Genomic DNA, 7606 nt, shown 5'->3' with positions numbered 1-7606 from the left:
TGCCTGGCAAGCACAATATTCTGAGTTCGATCCCCAGTACCAAAAAAAAAGAAAGAAAGAAAGAAAGAAAGAAAGAAAGAAAGAAAGAAAGAAAGAAAGATCCAGACCAAAGAACAAAGTGGAGAGCCAAGACATAAATACAAACATATATATATATATATATATAGAGAGAGAGAGAGAGAGAGAGAGAGAGAGAGAGAGAGAGAGAGAGTCAACTAATAATGGAAAATCGCATGAAGAAGAAATTATGGGAAAATCATAGTTACTTTAATTAATGCTGCCAGGAAAGTGGATATCCATCTGCAAAAAAAATGAAATCAGATCCTTATTTTATATCATACATGAGCAAGCAACTGAACATGTTTAAAAAATTCTAGACAAAAAACTTAACTTTGTCGAGTGTATTTTTTAAAAAATATGAATACTACTCAGTCATAAAGAACGACAAACTAGAGACATTTATAGCTATGTGGATACATATTGAGGCCACACTCTTAAGTGAAATTAATAGGACACACGTGTAAATACCAAATAGTTTCTCTACTGTGAGAAACTGAAAGTGTAAATAAAGATTAAAATGATTAAATGAATAATTGATAATTTGAAATAGGAAGAAAAGGTCCAGAGGAGTAGGGGAAGTGTGAGGGTAAGGGGAAAGGAAAGAAGGAAAAGAAAAAATTATGAGAAAAGAAAAAAATGGAAACAAAGTCTATGAAAATAGGTAAGGGTGGAGGGGTTGAAGGCCACACAGGTAATGGGGAAAAAATAAGAACAAAGATACATCATGTACAGGTACAAGCACCCAAAGATAAATGTAAATGTATTGTGTACCTAAAATGTACCAATAAAAGAATTTAAGCAAAAAGAAAAATGTTACTCTTCCCTAATTTGTGTGTCATCTTGTGAAGGGGCCACGCCAATCTTCTCTATATTGTTCCAATTTTAGTGAATGTCCTGCCGAAGCAAGCACTGTCAAGGAAAATTTTTGCTTTGAAACCACTTTTGTTTCATTATTCATTCAAAATTTTCTAATATGTCAATTCAACAAAACCTTGGCTAATGTCAAGATTTTTCTAATATAATTTAATATTTGATATGGAGTGAAATTATATTGTTCATAAATGGGGCAACTTGCCTCACAAATATCCCTGTAGTGTGTTATTATTTATTTATCATTACCTGGTGGTTTTACTTACTAACTGCCACAAATTTAAAAGATTTGTATAGTGCTCAGAGCAATTACATTTAACCTATTCTTCACTGAATTCACCATTTTTTGTTTCCTATTGAGTCTTTTAAACTTCTTTTCTATGCAATGGTTAGGTATGAGGAACAGGAAACTTATTTGGGAGTGACTTTTAAGGTTTCCTTTAATGGTACAAAATGAAGCTCTCCAAAATCAGTGAAGAATGAAAAAGACAGAACTTAGTGAAGGACTGAAGAGGAGAAGTAGTACAAAAGTTAAAAGATGGTACAAATAAGCACAGTATATAGTGCTAGAAGAGCATATTTATTATTAAAGTGTGTCAGTATAATTCTTATAGCTATCAAATTTGACAACATAGATTCAATGTAGTAAGAGATTCACTAAAGTTTCTAAAGCAGAATTTAAGAACACTGAAAATGAGGTTAGAATAAAAAGTTAGCAATAAGATTATTTACCCTTTTAGAGGACAAAACATTAGATGAGTATTTTCTCCTTGCTACCTTGGATATTCATGAGTTTTATTTTCTATGCATACTGCACAAGAAAAGAATGTAATCTGTTCCAAAGCTACTGAAAGTTGGCTGTCCATGTCACAGAGAGAATATGAAGAAAACTCAGGAGTTATCCAAAATGAGCCAATTACTGTTCCTAAATCTTTTGGTCGTTCCCCAAAGAATTTCTTTGGCAGGAGTCCCTCTTACTGTATTTATTTAATAGATAACAATTCTGAGAACTGCAAATTGACAACCAAGCAGACAGTGTGTTGTAGGCTTGTGTTTTTGTGGGGCTATTAAATCACTTCTGGTCTTATGGTTATTGCAGATTTATTTGTGCAAAGAGATTGTTTGTGAATGGAAGCCTGAGCTTTGTGTACATGCAAATTATCCAGTTCCCAGGTGTTAGTATTAACTGAGCATGCAAACTTAATTACATACAATGTTAGAAACTTGAGACTGGGAACTCGGTGGGATGAAACAGCGTTTAATTTATGACAAAGCATAAAAAGTACTACTCTTGTGCTTTGTTTCTGCTATATCTAATGGCTGGCAATTTTTAATTGGCAAAATTTAGTTTTAAAATGGTAACATTGTCCTTTTAATATATAAGTCTACAATGAATATGACCTCATGTTATAATCATGTATTCATGTTTTGAATTTTTAAATAAGAATTATTGCAATAGTCAAATTGCAATTCAATTAAAAAAACAAATCTGATAATGCAATTGAAGTGGATCTAAATCCTAGATATTGGACTTTATCTTGACCCTTTCTATTTAATTATTTTTTACATAAAAATTATTACAAGTGAGAAATGAAGTCCAGACAACAGATAACATGGTCCCATGTATTTAAATTTAAAATTTTTTGACTATTCAATATAAATTTTCTAAACTGTTAAAATAATCATTTTTTTAAATGCTAGACTAAAAGACATTAAGAAGACTGTAATGCCAATATTATATTTATCTATCTACTTATCTACCATATTGTTTGCACTTAGTAATAAAAGCAAATGGCTAATCATGAAATTATCCATATTATAATAATATAACTTTTATATTTTTGTGATGCTGAATCAGAGGGGAGAATGTTAAATGGCTTCTATCTTAGAGAATGAACTATAGGGCAGCATTTGTGCTGTTTATCTATAAATGTAGAAACTCTATTCATTACTACCCAGTTGTGTTTGCTTGACCAAGTGATAATAATAGATTACATAGGAATAAAAAAACCCAACAAAACACAATGACAATTGTTTGGCTAAGAAAGTGGTAAACTAGAAAAGAACACATTGGAATTCAATTTGAAATTTTTAGCCTCAATTAAAAGGGCTAAAAAGTAACAGAGCAAATGGATCATCCTGGGATGAAGTAATCTAAACTGTTTCTGCTCAAAAGTACATCAGGGCTCTGACAAAATTTAAGAAACAATTATTGACAGCAATAGCCCTTTGGACACACTCATCCACTCCTTTTGTTTTTAGACAAATGTTTATTGAGCCCTTCCTTTATCTCCAACAGTGTGTTAGGCCCTGAAAATCCCTAAAGCTTTAAACCAGTATAATGACCTCTGGCAAAGATAAAGCTGTATCTTCATATTATTAAAACAATCTTGTTCCATTCTAGATAGCCTAAACATAATATTTTTTTTAGAAAATTGCATAATTCAGAATCTCACAGTCCCCAGAGTGAGCCAGACAGGTTTTCAAAAATTCTTTTTGGGGGGGGTGTACCAGGGATCGAACTCGGATCCTTGCGCTTGCGCAGCAGGCAGTGAAACCACTGAGCTAAATCCCAGGCCCAAAAATTCTTTCCACTTACCACAAATAGACTTGAAATCATCAGATTTCTAAGGAATCTTCAAACAAGCCAGAAGCAAGCCCGCATTAGATATGTACATAGGGAAATTTGGGATTAATAGTATTATAACAAATCAAATAGGGATTAATAGTATTATAACAACGTAGAACCTAGTAATTGGCTTACACAGATTGCCATAAGTTTCATCTTTGATTTAGATTTAAGGAATAAGAAGAATGAAAGATTTTTAATTGGAAAAACTAAGTAAATTAAGTCATTAATTTATCCTTGTTTTGTGTAACTTGTGCCTACAAATACTAAGATACCTTTGCTATCATGCCTCTGTGAATCATTTATGCCATTTATAGGAATCCTTCTTACCTTTTTTTTTTCCCGGTACTGGGGATTGAACTGAGTACCTTGCACTTGCGAGGCAGGCATGGTGCCACTGAGCTAAATCCATGGCCTCCTTCTTACCATTTTAATGCTAACCTACTTTGTCTGCTCTTGCTCTCTATAGTGATAACATATGCTCTTCCCACTATACCCATGATACGATAACACAAATGCTCATCTAAAATATATGTGGCTTGACATATACAGAAGCCATCAAAGTGCAAATTTGAAAGTGACCCCACCTTTGTCATATGGTCTGAGGTCCATGGGGATTTGTTTTATTTTGTTGCTGCATTTGATATAAAGTGACATTTGCCTTGAGCTTTTCATTGCCAATGCTGATAGTACTGGTGTTGTGTCCAGACAAAATATGATATGGCCTTTTGGGGAGGTATTTCCTACAGAGGTAATAGGATCTCAAATAAACATAGAAAAATAAAGTGCTTATATAAATCAGAAATGTCCTAATAGATCAGGTTTGGGAGGCATTTTAATAACCCTTATTCTTTCATAATTCTTCCGTTTTTAATGTTTTTGACATCAAAGAATAGATATGAGTCTGTTTCGAGGAACTTATGCAAAACACAAAATGCAATCATTCATTTATTATTTTGAGCACTTATCGTGTGCACTGCACAGAGCTAGTCAGAAAGAGTTACAAAAATGACACACAAGCAGACCAAAAGGTAGTGTGTTAAATAAATGACAAGAAAACAAATTACATATATGCTAACATTGTTTCAAACATTAAATTGCTTAATAATAATAGACGAATTAGGGAAGTTTTATAATAAAGTTAGACTTTGAACATAATAGATTCATTTTCTTAGTGAACAAATAACAGCAAAATCAGAATCATGATTTTTAAAAATACTTTATACAGTACAAACATATGAAATAAAGAGCCCAAATCAATATCATATTCGAGGCTTCCACTTTTATATGTATTGCTGTCAGCCTCCTATGCTAAAATCACCCCACTTGTCATCTAGAACCATGTAGAAAAACAATAAGAACAAGTGGAGCCAGGTAGACTCAATGATTTAGACCTAATTAGAATGCAGAGATCCATAAACAAGTGAATGGACATAACTGGCGAAGCCCAACCAACCTCCATTGTTGCTTGACAAAGTTCCAGCTGGGGGAAAGAAAGGGTGGAACACATCGTACCCTCATATTTTATTTTTTTCTTGCCATAATGTTTATAATTGTTACTCTGGTCACAGGAGTCATTGTGTTTGTGACTAACAACAAATTCTCCATGAGGCAAATTGGCAATGATATATTGAAATTTGATCCGGCTCAAAAGTCTCAAATTCCAGTTTCTCTTAGTTCTATTTTCTCATCTACTTCTAAAGAAACCTCTCCTAAAACCCCCTCTGTTTTCCTACTACTATAACTCCCTCTCTTACTGCTGACATTCTTTTTACTAAAGGGGTCTTATAAAGAGATTGAAAGGACAGACTTTAGATGTAAGAAATAGTGGGAAATGGGAAATAGAAAGAACGTTAAGACAGGTAAATGCATTAAGGAGGCAAGTTACTCAATATTTCTCAAAGTGCTGTAAATATCTCCTGCTCATGGACTATGAACCCAAATGACATTTAGTTAAGATGAATAGAGGTAAAAAGAACATAGAGAGCGAATAGCAAACTATATTAACCATTGTGCAGTTTCTCAAGGGCTAGCTGGTGACCACAAGTTTGACATTTAATTTGATTAAGTTACTTTCTGTTCTACTTAGGTATGAGACAATGAGGGAACAATTGTAATTTTTAAGAAATGTATTCATGATGTTCAATGAAATGAATCAGCTTAGAAAAAATATACTGTTTAACAAAAATAACCTGTACCTCATCAGATATTGCTAAGGCAACATAAAATGTGAACAGGTTCCGCCCAATGCCTCTTAGCTATTGCTTAAAGATATAAAAATAAATCAGACCCTGAGACTTCTCAGAGGGAACCTGCACATTGCTTGTGAAGGTTCTTTTCTCATCGCCGGCCCAGGACATCTCCCCTTCCTACCCTACACCGACTGCAGCTGGTCTGCGGCACACAACAAAACCAGAAGTCTTGGCTTTGACCCCATCCACCATCTGGGATATGGGCAGAATGAAAACCAAAAAGGGCAAAGGGATCTTCATGGTAGACTACAGGTGACATTAAGGAGTGAGCATGCCTAATGCAGAGCTTTTCCTACTTGATAAAGAATTGACCAGTCAGTTCAAACAAAGGAAAAGGGAAGTGACTTGAAATGTGTGGAGGATAAGCAGGAGAAGCACTGCAAAGAATTTGCCTCTAGGGAAGGCACAGGAAGTGTCTGGGAAAGCCCCCTTCCTGAAGGCAGTGTACAGTAAGGAAGGACAAAGAACCCCAGGTGACTGGAGATCAGACTCCACTGAACCAATATGTCTAAGGCCATGTAATGTATGTGTATGAGTGAAAGTACGATACATATACATATATAAAAGACACAAAGCACCAGACCACAGATACTTGGGCACACACACTCAGCTCAGTCAGCATATTAATATTATACCATGGTGTAGTAACTTCACCTCCAATAAATCTTAGCTTTGAGTTAACTTGGGTCCTTTGGCTGTTTTTGCTGCAAATACATCATTGAGCATGAAAGTCCTCAGACCCACCCTGTAAATCCTTATGGACCCAGACATACCTCTCTCTTTTCCCCATTCTTGTAGCAAACCCAGCTTCATGTGTTAGTTAAAGTTGACTAACCCAAACAACAACTCCTTTCAGTGTCTGAGGCTCTCTGGAAAAGGAGAACCAAAGTGTCCATGTGATCATGTCTGGTTCAGTGCAGGATTAACTCTGTCACCGCAGTACAAGCATTGACTTTTTCTATCTAACAATCAAAGCGTTTCATCCAGAATAGCCAACATTTGTGAGGAGAGAAAGCACCATGTCATAAAGTGTCACTAGAAGTATTAATGAATAAGGACAGTCCTGTCATCCTTCTGTATTTTCATTTTCACATATGGAACACATCACCATGTTATCAGCCACTGGATCAGAACATAATGTGCAACATGGAGAACAACCTTCCTAACTTAACAAGATGATGTGCTTAAATTGACACTGTAAGCTGATTTTTAAGTATCATTATGTCTTGCAATCAGGCTAGGTTCTGCTGAGTAACAGAGGTACATGGTAAGACTAATGACCACATAGTACTAAGCACACATCATGCTTCTTTTAGCATGGTACAAAGAAATATTGCTTCAGATATTATGTTGACAGCTGAAGAAACCACTACAGGCAAGGACAAATACATATCCAGAATAGGGGTGAGTTCAATCAAAGGTAAATTGGTGTTTTCTACAAGGAAGAAGGTTATATAAACTGCAAGTCATCATGGTGTCTAATGAGAACAATGATTCTATACTGCAGTACTGTGGATCACAAGGAGCAGAAGGAGATGGCTCCCCCCCTCCACTTTTTCTTTTTCTATTTTATGCAGTGGCCTTATGCTCCCTCCCTATTGCTTTTATTTAAGTTACCTTGGGCCAAAGGTTATTCCTTGTTTCTAAAAACTGACAGAATGCTGCAAATAGCAAGTACCATATTTCAAATCTTTAATATTTCTTCCAAGTTCTTGAAGCTGCATCTTCAGTAGCTGCACACTCTGGATCCCAAGAGATTCAATAGGAGATTGTTCAATCAACTGGGTTAATATTT

General features: G+C 35.0%; 1 non-coding gene across 1 annotated transcript; it reads right to left on the bottom strand.

The window, feature by feature from the left end:
* Nucleotides 1–864: 864 nt before the first annotated feature.
* LOC147830042 (U6 spliceosomal RNA) lies at nucleotides 865–970 on the bottom strand. The gene has a single exon (XR_015445069.1). It is a non-coding gene; the product is annotated as a U6 spliceosomal RNA (small nuclear RNA).
* Nucleotides 971–7606: the final 6636 nt, after the last annotated feature.

The sequence above is a fragment of the Heterocephalus glaber genome, unplaced genomic scaffold, assembly GCF_053883595.1.
Source record: "Heterocephalus glaber isolate CG9 unplaced genomic scaffold, H.glaber_assembly_v1.0 deba00000331, whole genome shotgun sequence".
In the NCBI taxonomy this organism is placed as follows: domain Eukaryota; kingdom Metazoa; phylum Chordata; class Mammalia; order Rodentia; family Bathyergidae; genus Heterocephalus; species Heterocephalus glaber.
The sequence above is the reverse complement of the archived record's forward strand: the minus strand, read 5'-3'. Positions and strand labels throughout refer to the sequence as shown.